Raw genomic sequence first — 17,810 nt, 5'->3', positions numbered from 1 at the left:
TCCAGGGGGAAGACACAGTCCCAGACCTACTCCTTCCTGGCCTCCTCAGCCACATACCACAGTCCTGCTCCTTCCTATCTTGGAAGCAACTTGAAGCTGGAGGTGGCATGGTGACAACTGGACAAAGGGCAGGTCACAAAGCCATAGATAGCCAATGCCTGCAAGAACTCCCGAGGGTCACCCTCAGGGAGCATGAAAGGAGGGGTCTGCCCCACCATGAACTCAGTTCTGGTTCTGGTGCATCCTGAGTTACCAACTTCTCCTAAATTGACTTGTTCAAGAACACAAAGCTGAACGCAGTTTTTAGGGAGCCTTATATCTGAATCATCTAAATTATCACAATAAAAGTATTTATTTGCCTGCACATCCCATTTGTGGAAGCCCCTGTTTCCTGGTAGTGTCTGATAGAGGGTTTTCAGGAGCTTTGTAGGGGTTCTTTTGTAAGAAGTATCCTAAGACACCTGTGGGCCTTTGTAAGGACCAGTTCTGAAGAAGTTCAATCACAAGCTTACCTACAGTCTACAGGAACTGTTTTCCTTCCTCCTCTTAGATACTGTCTTCAGGCAAAATGGGTTTGGGTGCCTCTGAGATTGTTCTATGCTCCTGGGACATAAGACCCTTAGCTCCTTGAGAGCAGATGTTAAAGGACTTATGGCCAGATTCCCCAAACATCTGGAGGACCCTTCCCACCCTGGGAGGTACCCTACTTGCCAAGGGGTCCTGGGCTATTGCATAACTCCTGTTCTAGCCTTTGGGAGACCCTTTTTCTGTCATATATGTGCTTACAGGAAATTCCAGGAGACCATCTTAACTGTCCGTTGACCTGTCTGGCCTGGCTCATTCCTAAAGGAAATCGTTGTGAGTGTCCTAGGGCCCTCCAGGTGGGGGGTAGAATCAGCGCAGAGTCACGACACAGACACCAAGAGTCAGGTGAGAAGCAGGCAGTGCAAGCAGCTGCAGACTCATTTATTGCAGATATGGGGCTCCCTTATATCCCCCCTCCCAGTGTCCCATTGGCCCCAGTAGGCTTTCTCAGATCATGTCTGATCCTCATCGGCCCTCTCCGTCGAGCCATCTTGCATCATCCGTCTCCATGTCCTTTGGCAGAATATAGGTTAGACTCAGCCGGATGTTTTTGGAGCATTTACAGTGCGCTTGCGCAGGTTGTTCAGGCTGCACTTCCTCCTACATATCCACCCTTTTTCTTTTTGTGAAGCTCTAGTGGGAGCCAAGATTCTTTGCCTTGGCATTGTTGGCCCCACCTCAGGGGCTCCCCAGTATTATGGACCGTGCCTGTATTAGGTTGGCTTGGTTAGCAAGCTCTTACCCGTCATTGACTACCAGCCCTCAAAGGGCAACCTCCCTGGGTATGAGCCCACCAGGGTGATTGGGGAAGGCAATTATACAGAGGCCTCATGGATTTCCCCATGAGCCAGGCCTGTAGGACCTCACGGAAAGGATCGTGGGCCATGTGTTGAAGTGCCAAGAGGACCTGGAGTGTGGCTCTGTTGATGCATTTCTGCCATCGGGCATGCTGAAAGAGACACTTGACAAGGATGAGTAGGACCAAAGGAATTAGGCTAGCTATGATGGCCAGGAGAATGGGGACAAATGAGGCAGGCGGGACAACACCTAAGGAGACCTGGCGCTTCCTAGCAAGGAAAAGAACAAGCATCCAGAGGTCAGGGTCCCACATGTTCTCGGGGGTGACCCATGGTGTGAGGATGGTAGCCTCATTCCAGAAAGCATCTAGGTCATTGGTTTTAACTTTAAGACCTCAGGTGACAAGGAGGGATTTTAATGTCCTGATTTGGGGTTCTCTATAGCTGGGGGGCAGATTACTCATGTTAATTCTAAGACAAACAAAGAGAATGTGTCGGACCTAGATGTCTTGTGCTCATTGGGGGACTTCCGTGGTTCGTTAGGCCATAGCCATATTCCCACACAGTGTCTCCAGATGGGGAGCGGAGGTTGGGGGCTGCTCCTGGGTTCCACCTCCTAGGGGGTCAGCCTTTATGTGGAGGTGCTGGGTGAACTGAAAGCAAAATGTATACCTCCCTAATCAACAGACAGGATGAGGGAATAGGGAAGGAGGGGATTCTCACGCTCACCCACGGGAGAACCAAAGGCACATGTAACACATAGGGGCCAACTTACTGAAACTTCAGGCAGGGGGTGTCTCGCAACACTGAAGAAAGTGGGGGAGAGGCACCCAGGCGGTTTTGGGTGGAGAAAGCTAAACTAAGGCCGATCTCCGGAGCGATCAATGCACGGCCAGCAGAAAAGTGCAAAGAACATGGTCCAGAAGAGAAAAGCGACTACCACAATGATGGCCAGAACCCAAGGAATGTTAATGCCCATGCCAGCATGGGGAACCCACGTTGGGCACCAGATATTGTGGGTGTCCTGGGGCCTTCCAGGTGGGGGTAGATTTGGCACAGAGTCATGACACAAACACCAGAAGTCAGGTGAAAAGCAGGCAGTGCGAACAGCTGCAGACTCATTTATTGTGGATATGGGGCTCCCTTATATCCCCCCCACCCCTGGTGTCCCATTGGCCCCAGTAGGCTTTCTCGGATTGTGTCTGATCCTCATTGGCCCTTTCCATTGAGCCATCTTGAGTCAGCCATCTCCATGTCCTTTGGCAGAATACAGGTTAGACTCAGCCGGATGTTTTTGGTGTGTTTGCAGTGCACGTGAGCAGGTTGTTCAGGCTGTACTTCCTCCTACAGAAAATAAAGTAAATAAATATAAATCTGTTTGATCCTATGAAGGAGATTTATCTTTTGACAAGAAGCTTCCTGAAGAGGCACAGTGAAGGACTCTGGAATGAGTGATTACTGTGTGAGAGGTTGTTTGCTGTTTTGAACCCCAGGAAAAGTGACATAGTGCACCATGCTAGGCCAGGCCTCTGCTGAGCCTCAGCAACCACATGGGTACCGTAGGGCCCTGTTCTCCCCGAGGTCCTCCAGGTCTATACCACCAATCTAGACTAGCAAGGGTCAAGCCTTCCTGTGACTCCCTGGTGCAGGAGGAAGTGGGCATGGCTACTGAGGTCAGCAAGAGGCCTCTCCAGGAAGCTTGGGTCTTCCTTGAGGGGGATATTGGGTAGTGTGGGGATTGGGTAGGGATGCTAAAATTGGTGTTGCCTGTGGTATGCTTCCAGACTTTTCAGGACCCTCAGGGGATGGGGGTTGTCTCCCTATTGGCTAGTTCCTCCAATGGGTGGGGCCTGATGCAGAGCATGGACTATGAAGGGGCTGCTGGGAGCCATCTTGGGATGGAAGCCATGAGCCGCGGGTAGCGCACATGGTGTGGGGGACGTGCAGCCAGCCACTCAGCAGCTGAGGAACAGAATGGACTGACTCTTGTGAACCTGGGGTGATCGCTGGCCCCAGAGGCATGAGCGAATGCTAGTGGTGACTATGGATGTAGCACGGTCTGATAAGGTGGGCTCAGAGTCACAGCACGGGGCTAGGCACTGGGTATTCATTCCTTTGTAAGTTAATAAACTCACATGAAATATATTATATGGTTTGTCTGATCACACAGGAGACCCAGAGGGAATCAGGCTACAAAACTGGCATAGTTGGCAGGATAAAGGAACTACAGCCTTGGGGATATGGGCCTCAAAAAGCAGTGCTATCCCCCCCTCACCCCCGCGTGGCAGGTCAGCTGGGCTCTGAGTCCCAAATCCAGGAGAGAAGCCAATCAAAATCCATATGCTTAATGGGGTTAGGGATAGTCATATAAGTTATACAATGGATCATAAACTCTGTAACTAAAAAGAGGATAGCCACGCAGAAGCATGGGCCACAGCTATGTTGTGAATATGTTGCAGGTATATGAAGATTTATTAAAGGTTACCCAAAGGCTAGAAAATTTGTTACCTTCTCTGGACCCAAACGGCATCCCCAGGGAGAGAGAGCAGCCAATTTACATCATAAAAGATATGCCCCAGGCAGGAGAAGCTGAAAAGGTGGCACTGGAAGACCCAGTTGCAGAGCTAGAGAGAGAAAAAAAGGCAGGACACTTTGACTTGTGTAAAGTCCAAGGACTCAGAGGAAAAGACAGATAATAGTAAAAAGGAAAAAAAAAAGGAAAAAAAGGCTAACAGTGCTGTAGCTAGGAAATATTCGATACTAGAACTGTTAAAACCAGGAAAAAACTTACAAGAAAGCAGAGAGCCCCTAGTCACCAGGCTTAGCAAAGTGAGGGGACATGGGAGCAAATGACGTCAGTCTAAGTCCTTCAGAAGTGTCACAGCTGCGTTCTATAACCACCCATCTGTCCTTGTGATATAGGCTGCTCAACCTAGGCCAATGCAGGGGGGAACAGTCCTTAATGGGATGGCTGGTTGAAGGCATTAAAGATACATGGTTGTCACCAAGGGAGACTAGCATGATTAGCAGGAACTGGAAGACTATAAAGGAGGGGCAGGCATTACTGAGAGAACTAGGTATGAGAAAAGCAATATATGATGTCCAGCTCACTGGGCCAGATGAGACTGTGTTCACCAGAGATATGAAAGAAAGCTTAATTCAACTGGGACTTCAAGAATGGTATGGGGCTTTAATTGCTTTACTAAGTCCTTTGATAGGACAGGATCTTTGTAAAATGATAGAGACTTTGGAAAATCTAAATGATTCTGACCAGCATGTAAAACGTGTCTGTAAAATAACAGAACACACTATAAGACAGAGCAAATGGTCCACTTCAGTTACTCAAAGACAAATGTGGCAAGACTTACGTAAAGCCCAAATCCCCAGAGAAAAAGTTGATACAAAACCAAATTCCATACCAAGGCATTTCTGGAAGGTTTTAAAACCAGAACAGTTTACAAAGGACATTCAAAGAATGAAAATTGTACAAGGGGTGGTTAAGAATCCCCAAGGATTAAATAAGATGCATTTCTCTCCTGATAAAATCTATACTAGGGATAGAAGCAGGTTTTCCCACCAAGCTCTCCCTCAGCAACCTGGTATCTGTGCTTGGCGGCACTTTCCAGGTAAGTCAGGCAGGAAGCCCCTGCTGAGAAAGGAGCCAACCTTAACAGCAGGGTTCGCCAACAGAGCCATGTCTTTAATCTATAGCTGTTAGGTCACTGGGGGAACTTTGTACTTTTAGGCCACTCTGATGGTTTTTATGCCTTTATGGCTTCCTCTAAGGAAGCTCTTGGTTTTTCTGAGGTTTGCATACTCTATCAAGACCATCTTTGGAATATCATATTATTCCCTAATGAGTGTCCCCAAAGGCTATGTGTTAAAGGCTTTGTCCCTTGGGTGACACTATCAAGAAGTGGCAGAATCTTTAGGAAGTGGGGCCTAATGGGAAGTCCTTAGGTCACTGGGTGTGTGCCTTCAAATGAGTTTATGGAGCCTCTGTATCTTCCTCTTCCTGTTATGCTGTTTGCTTCTTGACTTGTGGTATAAGGGGTTAGTTTTCCAGGTGCTCCTGCCATAGCCATCCTGTGCTTTCACCGGATGTGCTAATCAGTTATGGGCTAGAACTTCCAAAACCACGAGCTAAAGTAGCCCTTTTACCTTTATAAGTTCATTGCCCTTGATTTTGCTACGGGAAGTTGACTTGATACTCCTTGATTTTTATTTCAAATACTGAGAGGATTGGGAAAACTGTGGCCTGAATATCTGTGCCCACCCAAAATTCATGTGTAGAAACCTAATTCTCATTGTGGTATGACAAGGTGGGGCCTTTGAGGCAACTAGGTCTTGGGGGTGGAACATGTGCCCTTAAGAATAAGCATGTTCACTCTCTCACCATGTGAAGACAGCATAGGAAGGCACCATCTATGAAGCAGAAAGTGAGCGCCCACCAGACAGCCAATCAGACACAGCTTTTCAGAACTATGCGCAGTAAATGGGGGTGGGGTGTCATTGCTGTTGTTATTATTTTTAGCAATTACACTCAGGAATTTTGTTACAACAGCTGTACAGACTGAGACGGGTGAGATGTGGAATAATTTAGGGTCCTCAGGCACCCAGTAGAAGGAAGGCCAGGTAGAACAGGACAGGGAAAGGGAAGTGGGGCCATCTGAAATTCTGTGTGATGAACTTAAGGTGCCCTGGGTAGGTGTCTGTTGTGTGGCACTCAGGAGAGAAATTCATGACTTCTAACTGACTTCACTAGCAAATGCCTTTCTCAGCAGCCTTGGCTTCCCTGAGCTTCAGGAGAGAAAGTCTGAGACCCTATTACTCTTCAAAATCCAAAATCCATATCCAGAAAAGGACAAAGACTTAGAAGGGGTGTGACAAGTATCTGAGGAAAGTGATGTTTGAGTTCCAAACCAGAAGAGTACTGGCATCCGCTCTCCCCCTGTGGCCCGATTCCCTCTGGGTCTCCTGCGCGATCAGACAAACCATATATTTTATGTGAGTCTATTAACTTACAAAGGAATGAGTACCCAGTGCCTAGCCCCATGCTGTAACTCAGAGCCCGCCTTATCAGACCGTGCTATGCCCATAGTCACTGCTAGTATTCGCACATACCTCCGGGGCCAGCAATTGCCCCAGATCTACAAGAGTCAGTCCATTCTGTCCCTCAGCTGCTGAGTGGCTGGCTGCACATGGCTTCTGTCCCAAGATGGCTCCCAGCAGCCCCTTCATAGTCCATGCTCCATGTCAGGCCCCGCCCATTGGAGGAACTAGCCAATAGGGAGACACTTCACCCCTTTCCTCCGCTCTTACAATCTTCCCATCCATCTTCCACTAAAGTCCCTGAGCCTTGGAGGGGGTGATAGATGTAGGGAAATCTCTCTTGTATCATGGCGAGACAGTGGCTTCTTGGGCCTCCCCATTAGTCATCTTTAGGCCGTGGTCACTAATCTATCTCAGTGGTGTTTCTTCTACTATAAAGACAAATGGAAGGAAGTAGACATATTTAAGCAAACATGAATGTAAATACAAATGCCTAGATGATATCCCAGTAGATGTACTACACTCATTAAACAATATATTCATGATGGCTTCTCCACTAGGGCCTGTAGCCTGTCTCAATGCAAGTTGTTGGCCTGGTCTACAGCACCAGATGTGTGTTTCACCCCTAGGAGCGGACCTTATCCACTTAGAAATTTGTCAGTTGTACGTGTGTTGGTCGAGCCATTATTGCACTTGCAGGTATTTCTTGGCATGCCCATAGTGTGCAGCACATGGGGTCCATCATTGAGTAGAATTATAGGGGATCCTTTCTTCCCCAGCCATCCATATCAATATGAATGTCATCCATCCAGTGGCACAGAGGTTTTTTTTGGGGGGGGAGGGGGCTTAGTCTCAGTTCCATCTCTTCTTCTTCTCTTGCATTCACAGCATGCAGTGTCCTCAGAAACATGGCCTTACTGACCTTTCTAGTGTACAGCCGACATTAATGGCAATAGCCCTGGTGAATTGGAGGACCTCAAGGAGCTCTGTCTGACCAACAGCTCATGGGGGTGGAACCCACCTCTGGTACTGTACATTTTCTTAACAGTGGTATAGTTTTCGAGTCTCTATCCTCATCTTACCCAACCTACATAAAACTCCCAAGAATCTTACAGCTATAGCTGGCCTTTGTTTCTTCAGGTAACTCACTCATAAACAAGGTCTCATAAAGCATGGAAAGGTTTTGTCCATTCGTATTAACTGTTTTCTCCATAGATCCTTGTTGGGTACCATAGCATGGGTACGAGGCATTAATTTGGTTAGCTCTTTACCATTTTAAGTTATCCCTTTGGAGTCATTTTGCACTTGGGGGATTTTACATGGGGTCTTTTTGTATTCTTTTATTCTTAATAACACTTATAGGTGTTGGCTCCAGTTGCCTGACCCTGCACTGGGCTAAGGAGGCAGACAGCTTCTCCTGTCCCCGCTGCATTTGTGGGTTCCCTGAGACAGATAGGCTCTGGGTCTGCCTCCTGAATGTAGCCATATCTGTCCTCTTCCCATTGAAGAGGGCCTCATTTAAAACATGACCTTTGGCATAGTTACCTGGAGTAAAAACTACCCTCAGGTTTTTCTATATGATAATCAGGTATTGCCCGGTAGTCGGATGATGGGAGCCTACTGCCACATGTAAATAAAGCGTACTATGAGCACCTATCAGCTGAAGCATTGACTACTGCCTCCACACTATATTTTCCCTAACCCCCACTGAATAAACGGAGCTGTTTCACTGAGTCTGGAGCTGTTTGTATCACTGAACCTGCCTCCCTGGAAGGGCTTTCTTCCGTCAGTGCTCACTGGCCGTCCCAGACCCTGTTTGTTGCTTCTGTTCCCTTTGTCCTCGTGGACTGGTGGCCAATGACCCACGAGGAAAGGGAGAGACCCCCACATGGCTCTGCTCATCCCTTATCAGTTGGTCACTCCCAAGCAAGAGGAAATGTTTGTGGAGCCCACCTGTCTCCTCTAAGGCCGTAGATAACATTCCTTCCAGTTTCTGGGTAAATAGTCTTGAGAAGGAGACCTTTAAGCCTGGGCACTAACTCAACTCTCCACTAAGTGTAGTTGTGTCCCACAACCCTGTTATAACCCCCGCCCCTTTCTTTGTTTGGTTGTAGATGTTTGGTTCCCCACCCCCACAGCCTCTACCTCTCACTGTATCTTCTTTGAATAAAGGAAGATATATTCCTTGCCTGTTGTAGGTCTGGCTCTGGTTTCTTGTCTCCTACTCCTTTATCTTTCCTTTTATTTTTGCAAAAATCTAACATTTGGAGGCCCAAGGGGAAGGGTTCCAGGGGCCCATCCCGGTGGCCTCGGCCCTCTCCCGACCGTCTCCAAAACCCACTGGACATCTCTGGCATTGGTGACCGTTGAGTGTCCAGCACCCTGGCTGAGCTTGCCTAAGCCCACCTGCCAGGTAGACCTGCCCAGCCTCACACTCAATTGCTTGTTCTTTTTCTATTGTCCACTCTTAATCTTAGGATCCAGCCCATGGGGAGCGCAGGCCTCTTCCAGCCTACTTTATCAGCCTAACGCCCCACCCTTGAGACCCGGGACCTCTGAGGTCTTAGGGGCCTGAGCCTACATTGGGAGAGAAACATCAGGCCCTGTTTTGGTGGATCTGAACCCAAGGGGATGCCTCTGAGAGGCTGGATCTCACCTCCCACCTTGTCTCCCCCACCTACTAGGGGTTCCAAATTTTGGGCTTCCAGAAAGTCTACCCACAGGGGATCTAGTAAAGCTCCAGGAGCTTGCTAGGGGAACCAGCAAGACCCCGAAACCTGCCCACCATGAGCTCTAAATTATCTGTTCCAAAAGATACATCTTTGGGTTGCCTTAAAATAAACCTAACAAAACTCCAGCTAGTAAGACTTGAACCAGCTGAGCTTACTTGGCTGTCAGTCCAAATCTGGCCTAACTATACTCTGGACTGAATCAGCCACCACTGCCCTGAATTCGGCCCATTTGATATCAATATTATCACAGAATTAGAAACATTCCTGAGACTTAATGGAAAGTGGTGTGAGATAACCTATCTTCAAAGTGTCCTTGCTTTAAGGCCCAATCTTCTCTTTGCAGCTCCTTGTACTACCTATCAAATTTTTCTAGGCCATCAAAGTTTAAAGCCCAGAACAAAAAAACTCACCAACCCTTTATCTTCAGAGTTTGATCCCACTGACAAACCCCCACCCTACAACCCCCCCAGGGGTCTAATCAACCTCAAGTCCCAAGTCCTAATCCCCCTCCTCTCCATCCTTATGTCAATCCAACTCCGCCCTCTCACCCTTCGCCCTCTGCCCTCCCCATGCCCCAAATGCCCCAGACCCAGTCAGTTCTATCCCGGCCTCCAGCTCCACACCCACAGAGTCGTTATCCCCATTAACTTCTCCAGAAAACTCACCCCCTGCCCCAAGGAGGAGTCCCTGTGCCAGCCAGAATCTCCCCAACCCCTCCCCAAGACCAGGCTCACAGAATCTCCAAACCTCCAGGACTGTGGTACTTCCTCCTCCGTTCTCCACTCCCTCCTTAGAGAGCAACAATCCCAACCTCTGGCATCCGAGTTCTCCATGCCCTCCCTCACCTCTTACCGGATCAAAAACTGTTTTCGTTTCCTCTAAGGGAGGTGGCGGGAGGAGGTGAACATCCCACCTGGGTCCATGTTCCTTTTTCAATTGCAGAAATGGACCATATAGAAGAAAAATTAGTATCTTTTCCAGAAAATCCTCTACATTTCAAAAAACATTTTACTAGAATATGCCAAATATAGTCCTTACATGGAAGGACATTTATTACATTCTTACATCCACCCTAACAGCAGATGAAAAAGCCCACATTTGGAAGGCAGCCAGAGGATATGCAAATTACACCAACAGGATGAACACTCCCCAAGAGGAGAAATGGCTGTACCTTCAACAGAACCTAATTAGAATTACCAATCTAATAGAGAGGGCTCAAAAAACCTCCAATTAATGATTAACTGTTTGGCAGAGGGTATGCAACAAAATGCCCATTCTAGAGTAAATTTACAAAAGGTAAAATAAATTACCCAAGAACCATCAGAAAACCCAGCCCTCTTCCTAAATAGGCTCCTAGAGGCTATTAATAAATTTACAAATATAGATCCAGACACCCCAGAGGGTTCTTTACTCCTCCATGTACATTTCATGGAACAATCAGCCCCAGACATTAGGTGTAAGCTCCAGTGATTAGAAAAGGGCATCCTGACATACCAGGAAGACCTCCTCGAAGTGGCCTTTAAAAATCTTAACTTGAGAGATGAGGAAGGAAAAAAACAACAACAAGAAAAACAATGGGAAAGGGAATGCAAAGAACACAATGCCCACTTCCAATTCTTAGCTTCTACCTACCATAACTGGAATCCACCTCCCTCCCCTGTCTCCACCTCCAGAAGAGGACCACCTCTGGGACCCTGTTTCAGATGCCACCAATCGGGAATTGGGCAAAAGACTGTCCTAAACCTCGCCTTCCCAATAGCATGTGGATACAGAGGACATTGGAAATGGGAATGTCCACAGGGTCCCCCTGGGGTCCCTCCAGGCACCTCATCACATCCTTGTTCAATGGAATGAGGAGGCCCAAGTTCTTCTGTGCCCCAAGCTGAGCAGTATGTTGGCTCGTCTGAACTCAGGATGACTGGGACAGTGTCTGGAAAAAAGATAATTTTTGTATTGGACAGTGGGGCATCTTTCTCATTGTTAACTAAATGGCAGGGAGATATAATTCCATTTTCCTTTACAATTACCAGGGTGTCAGGAGTCCCTATACGACCTAGGAGCACTCTCCCTCTGCCCTGCCAATTTGGCAACCTCTTTTTAATACATTCCTTCATAGTCCTACTCCAATGCCCACTCCCATTGCTAGGGAGAGACCTTTTTTCAAAACTAAGAATTTCTATTTACATCCCACCCCTAGAGACCGCTTCTATTTTTCTTTTAACTTTGGACTCGGATGATAATTCACCTTCTCCCAAAACCTCAGATAAACATTCCCCACAGCCCCTATTACCAGACGTTCACCCCTGGGTGTGGGATATCACAAATTTGTCCATTGCCTGCCACCATCCCCCAGTCCATATCTCTTAAAAAAAAAAAAAGAAAGAACCTTCATCCTATGTCATTTAGGAACAATACCCTTTGACACCAGCTACAAGGCGAGGCCTTAAACCCCTCATACATCACCTCCTCCAAGCAGAACTCCTAATTCCCACTCATTTGCCACACAATACTCCAATTTTAGGAGTCAAAAAACCTAATGGGTCTTTTCGTTTAGTCCAAGACCTCCGAAAAATAAATGAAGCCATAATACCAACCTTCCCTGTAGTTCCTAATCCATATACTCTCCTGTCCTCTATCCTGCCCCAATACCTCTTATTTCTCAGTCTTTGATTTAAAGGATGCCTTTTTCACTATACCACTACATCCCCTATCTATCCCTCTCTTCGCTTTCACCTGGGAAGCTCCTGATACTTTGCAGGCTCAGCAACTAACAAGGACAGTCCTGCCCCAAGGCTTCCGAGATAGTCCCCACTTCTTTGGCCAGGCATTACAAAAGGGTTTAACCTCCCTAAATTTATCCCCCAGTTTTCTTTTCCAATATGTAGACAATCTCCTCCTCTGTACCCTACCCACCAAGATAATCTCTGTCAATCTACCACCCTCCTTAATGCGTTGGGAGCCTGGGGATATAGAGTGTCCTAAGACAAAGCTCAAATTTGTACCCAAACTTGGGCCTCTCTATATCCCCTAGAGGGCACTCAATCCCCACAAATAGAATTCAAGACCTATTAAACTACCCCTTGACGCAAAAGACAACTCTTAGCATTACCAGGACTCTTTAATTTTTTCTCATATGGATCCCTAACTTTTCCCTTATAGCACATCCTTTATATGAGTCCACAAAAGGAAATCTAGATGAACCCCTTCTTTCCCAAACATCCCACCAAAATTCCATAAACCAATTAAAATTAATTATTTCTAAAGCCACAACTTTAAGTCTACCCAACCCATGCGGACCCTTTTTTCTTTCTCCACCCCAACCAGGGACAGGCCCTGGCAGTTCTCTGCCAAAAGGCTGGGGATGCCTATTCCCCATAGGGACATGGTTTCTAAAGGCTGACCCCCTTGTGTACAAGCCCTAGCAGCCACAGCTCTACTAATCCCTGAAGCTAACAAAATCTCTCTTCACAGCCCTTTACACAGCCTCTCCTCACACTCATTCAAAGATCTCCTAAGCCACAGAGCTTTTCTCTCCTTAACCCCCTCAAGAGTACAAAACCTCCATGCTTTTCTCCTAGACCTCAACCTCAAATTTGAACCCTCCCCTCCCTTAAACCCAGCTACATTCCTACCAAGAGTACTTGACTCTATTAATCAATATTGCCCAGTTCACTCCTGCTCTGAGATCTTAGATCTCACCCTAAACCCTTTCACTCACATTTCCAATAGTTCTGTACCCCAAGCCCCTGATTGGTTTATAGATGAAAGTTCTCAAAATTTTTTTCCCTATGCGGGTAGCTATGCAATAGTTCAAGGAAATGCTCAAAACCCTACCATATACCCCCTAATAGAAGCCAAGCCCCTCTCTCCTCATACAGCCCCTCAACAAGCCGAACTACTAGCACTCACCAGGGCCCCAACCTTAGCAAAAAAAAAAACCCAAAAACAAACAAAAAATCCCAATTAACATATTTACAGATTCCAAATACTCTTATGACATCATACAGTCTAACATTCTAACATGGAGACAGAGGGGATTATTAACACAAAAGGGGACACCCATTACTAATGTCACCCATATTAAAAAACTACTAGAGGCTGCTTTACTCCCAACTATGGCAGCAATTATATACTATAGGGGACACCAAAGAAAACAAACAAACAATCAATACCTCTCCATAACTAATAACATAGCAGACAAAATAGCAAACTATAGCTCTAACCCACGCTGACCTCAACACCCCCCAGTCTAAACATCACTATTCCCTTGCAACATTTCACTATTCTACACCTAACCAGACCCCTCTAACCCCAGAAATTCTCACATATTTACACTCACTGTTCCACCCAGCAAACCAAGTCCTTTTAACCTTCTTAAAACAATACTTTCCTGTCCGACCCGACGATGCCACTTTCCTTCAACGACTCTCCCAAACCTGTGATACATGCCAAAAAGCTAATCTACAATCTGATTTCCGAGCCCCACATTTTTCCACTCGCCAAATGAGAGGACACCTGCCGGCAGCGGCCTGGCAAACGAATTTTACTCATATGCCTCCTGTAAAAAAGATAAAGTATCTTTTAGTATTAGTTGATACATTTCAGGATGGGTAGAAGCATTCCTCACCTCTAATAAGAGAGCCTCCACGGTGGCCTACTTCATAACTTCAGAAATAATTCCCCGATTCGGCCTTGCCACCTCACTACAGTTGGATAACAGCCCTGATTTTACCTCGGCCATTACACATTTAACATCCTTCCCTAACATTCCCTGGAAATTTCACATCCCTTTCCACTCACAATCCTCTGGAAAGGTAGAGAGAACTAACCGCACTCCTAAAGAAACTTTAACTAAACTTACTTTAGAACTAAAGTTAGACTGGACAAAACTCTTACCTCTATCTAGCCTTATTAAAAATGTGTGCTCTTCCAAAGAAACCCAGTAATCTCAGTCCTTTTGAAATTATGTACAGCAGATCAGTTCTACCCCCAGGTATCCAATCCACCAATTCCCCCTTGTCTCCTCAAACAGCCTCTCAACTCCTTTCTTTTCTAAGAAAACAACTATGGGAAAGATCCCACTTTCTTTCCCCAACTCTCTTCCCACATGCTGAAGAAAATATGCCTTTAGAAATCGGAGATTGGGTTTATATAGCCGAAACACATTCTTCATTAACCCGAAAATGGACAGGACCCCACAAAGTTATCTTTTTAACTCCAACAGCAGCAAAATTAAAAACCTTCCTGGCCTGGGTCCACTTGTCCCATCTGAAAAAGTCAACAACTCCCTATAAGGTGATTCCTACTGGCCCCACATCCATCAAACTAACTAAACTCTCCTCTACTCCTGAGTATCTAGATGGAAATGAGACCAACTCTCACTCTCTTCTTCCTGAAGGATCTTCAAGGTGATCTCTGGTTAATGCCTGGACCTGTCACCAACTGGGACTCCTTGGGGGATGCCATTGAGGAACTCTGGCTCCAGGGAACTTTTATGCCCTATACTCCGGACATAATCCAATTCTTCACCCTAGGCTTATACTTTATCCATCTTCCTCAAGATGATGCCCAGTAGCCTCTGGTTCCTAATCCTCAGTTACCCTTTTTCCCTACTACTCTTGGTAGGACTGATATCCACCACACGCAGGGACTGGAGTTGGAAGGAAAAACTATTCCTGGCCCTCTTTTATCTAACTACTATCATAATATTAGGCATTATTCAGGGTCACCCCTTCTTTTGGTCACAGGCAAAAAATGCTTTCTTTATTTCTACTCCTTATCTTGATCCTACGAATAGAACATCCTAAAGCTCAAAAGGAAATCCCCACCGTCTCAAAATTCAACTGGCATCTCGCTCTATTCAGAAATACCCACCACCAGTCAGTTCTAGACTGGGGTGTGGATGGGGACCTCAATTTTATGCGTAACAAAACAGTATGTAACCCAAAAAAGGAATGTTCAGTGTTTTTCAGATGGTGCTATACAGAATCCCTCCTACAAATTCAAAGTACCTAATCGCGGCGCAAAAAAAATGCCTCCACCTGGCAAATGTATGGCACACTGCTGGAGGAGGCAGAAAACTGCAGGGGATCCTGTTGGTTTTTCTTTAAAAAATTGGGCATGTGTTAACATTGCCACTCCAGGGGCATGCCCGGGATCCCCATCTACCCATAAACTAATAGCCTTAACTAGGGGCCCTCCAGACAATCTTAATGGCATAGTATGGGAAATTACTATCAAAGACCCCACTTTATGGGGAACTCGAATCTTAGGCTTAGGATGGTGGTGGAAGGGAAGCAGGCCGACAAACGGCAGCCTTGCTACAATACAAATAGTGGCAGAGATTATAGAAAGCTCCTCCCAAACCCAGAGATGGTTCCTTTAAGCCCATGGGGAGGGGCACCACTCCCGTGGGCAACTCTACCTCCCTGGTTCCCTCCCAAACCCAAATTACCTAAATCAGCCTCTAGTCCCAAACAGGAACCATTAAAAAATTTTCAACTAAACAAAATTGTAACTACCCCTAGGGTCCTCCCCACCAGACTAGACTCCTCCCTCCTTACTGACCCTAAGGGGCCAATTGAACAAATGCTTGCAACTGAATGGCAGCCGTGCCACGTTAACCCAATTACACCCAGACCTGGGAAAGGACTGCTGGATATGCTTAAGGACAAGCCAAGTGTCCTATTGGGGAATAGGCCTCTCTAATATCCCCCTAACAAATGCCTCCTCGGCTAGACCTTGCCTTCGGGGACCCCCAGTACAAACTCTGGGGGAGGTGAACTGTATAGGCACCAGCCCCTCCTGCACCATGCTAGTCCCTCATACTAGAATTCCTAATGGCACCTATTTTTCCTGTTTCAAAGGCATTTTCTCCTGTTACCCTCCCACCAGACCTCAATGTAACCTTGTCTATCTGGTGCCAGATCTTGAAATAATACCTGGAAGAGAAATGAAAATCCAGTCAACCTTGACCCAGATTGCTGTGACAGATCTGATCTTGGTGTTTTTAGGAAGATTGTGGAAGTGTTTAGAACTTTGGCCTGGAAAAGCCACTGAGTGCTTAGAGTTTGTTGCTGTGGAGCTTGGAAGAGTTATACTGAAAGAGTTGTAGAAGGTGGAGGCCTGGCTTGTGATACTTCAAAGGGAAACAGACTATCAGTACGTTTGTGGAATACTTTGAATTGAGAATCTGTGGTTTCTGGTCAGCTGGGGCTGAAGAATCAGCTGTGATTAAGAAAAGACCAGAACCACTGAAGTGAAACCTTTATTTGCCTGGGACAATTGATGCTGATTGGCGGGGGCTGAAAAATCAGCTGTAAGTAACAAGAGACCAGCATCACCTTGGTAAAATCTTCTGGGAAGTATTTCCTCAGGGTTAGCACACAGAAGTTATGGTCCAGAGCTGGCCGGGCCTCCATCTCAAGCTGGGAACAGGACTTGGTAATGTGTAAGAATCTCCTGCATGTTTCTGGTGTTGAAAGTGTGAAGGAGTCACAGAGAGCAGATGAGACTTGGCACCCTGAGAGGCCAGGAAAGGCCATTGGTGAAAGTGCAGCCTCGGTTGCAGTGAAGACCCCAGGATTGAAGGGGTCATGGAGAGAGAATCCGAGGCTTTGCATCCCAAGAGGCCAGAAGAGGCCACTGGTGAAGGTGCAGCCTCAGTTTCAGTGGAGACCCCAGCTTTTTGGAGATGCCAGGACCATGGGACAACCACCAAGGGCAGCAGCAGGTATGGAATGGAGCTGGCCTGGGCCTGCAAGAGGAGCAGTGTGTGCTGTGAACAGTAGAGTCAGACAAGTGGAGCTGCCAAAACCTTTCCGAGCCCAGAAGATAGTGACTGAATTCCAGATGTCCAGCCTTGAGCTACTTCACTGGACTTAGTTTTTGCTTACGTGTGCCCAATTCTTCCCTTTTGAAATAAGACAGCACTTGGATTTTACAGGAGCCCATGGTTAAGAGATTTTAAAAGAGACTGCGGATTTTTAAGTGTTTGGATTTTTTAAGGATTGTGGGACTTTTAAGGTTGTTATGATATTAGCATCATATCTTGGGGACAAGAAATGGAAGGTTATGGTTTAATAGTGATGTGTTTGTGTGTCAAGTTGACAAGGGGTCAATTGTACTGGACAGCTTTAGTTGTCAACTTGACATGCCTGGGTAGAGGAAGCCTCAATTGATGAATTGCCTCCATTGGACTGCTGCTTCATAATACTTTTCTTGTGGTTTAAGTGTAACTTCCCCAGAGGAGGGGATTCCCTGTTACCCCCTCTGACATCTGAAAAGAGTATCTATCCTGCTGTTCTCAGATCCTTGTTTTCTTATATGAGTGATTGGTTTGGTTATTGCTGACTTCCTCACTAAATAGAAAGTCCCCAAAATACAATGTTTTCTGAGCTTTTTGTGGGCCAGCTTAGAAGACTCAACAAATGCATACTGAGGGTCAAAGAGATGGCACAGCCATTAAAGGCTAAGGCTAACAACCAAGACTATATACATATATATTTTTTCTCTCTTTTTTGACACAGGGTCCCCCTATAGCTCCAGCTGTCCTGGAACTCTCTATGTAGATCAAGTTGGCCTCAAACTCAGAAATCCACCTGCCTCTGCCTCCTGAGTGCTGGAATTAAAGGCGTACACCACC

The sequence above is a fragment of the Nannospalax galili genome, unplaced genomic scaffold (genome assembly GCF_000622305.1).
Source record: "Nannospalax galili isolate Female #2095 unplaced genomic scaffold, S.galili_v1.0 scaffold2049, whole genome shotgun sequence".
In the NCBI taxonomy this organism is placed as follows: Eukaryota; Metazoa; Chordata; class Mammalia; order Rodentia; family Spalacidae; genus Nannospalax; species Nannospalax galili.
This window is presented reverse-complemented; position numbering follows the sequence as displayed.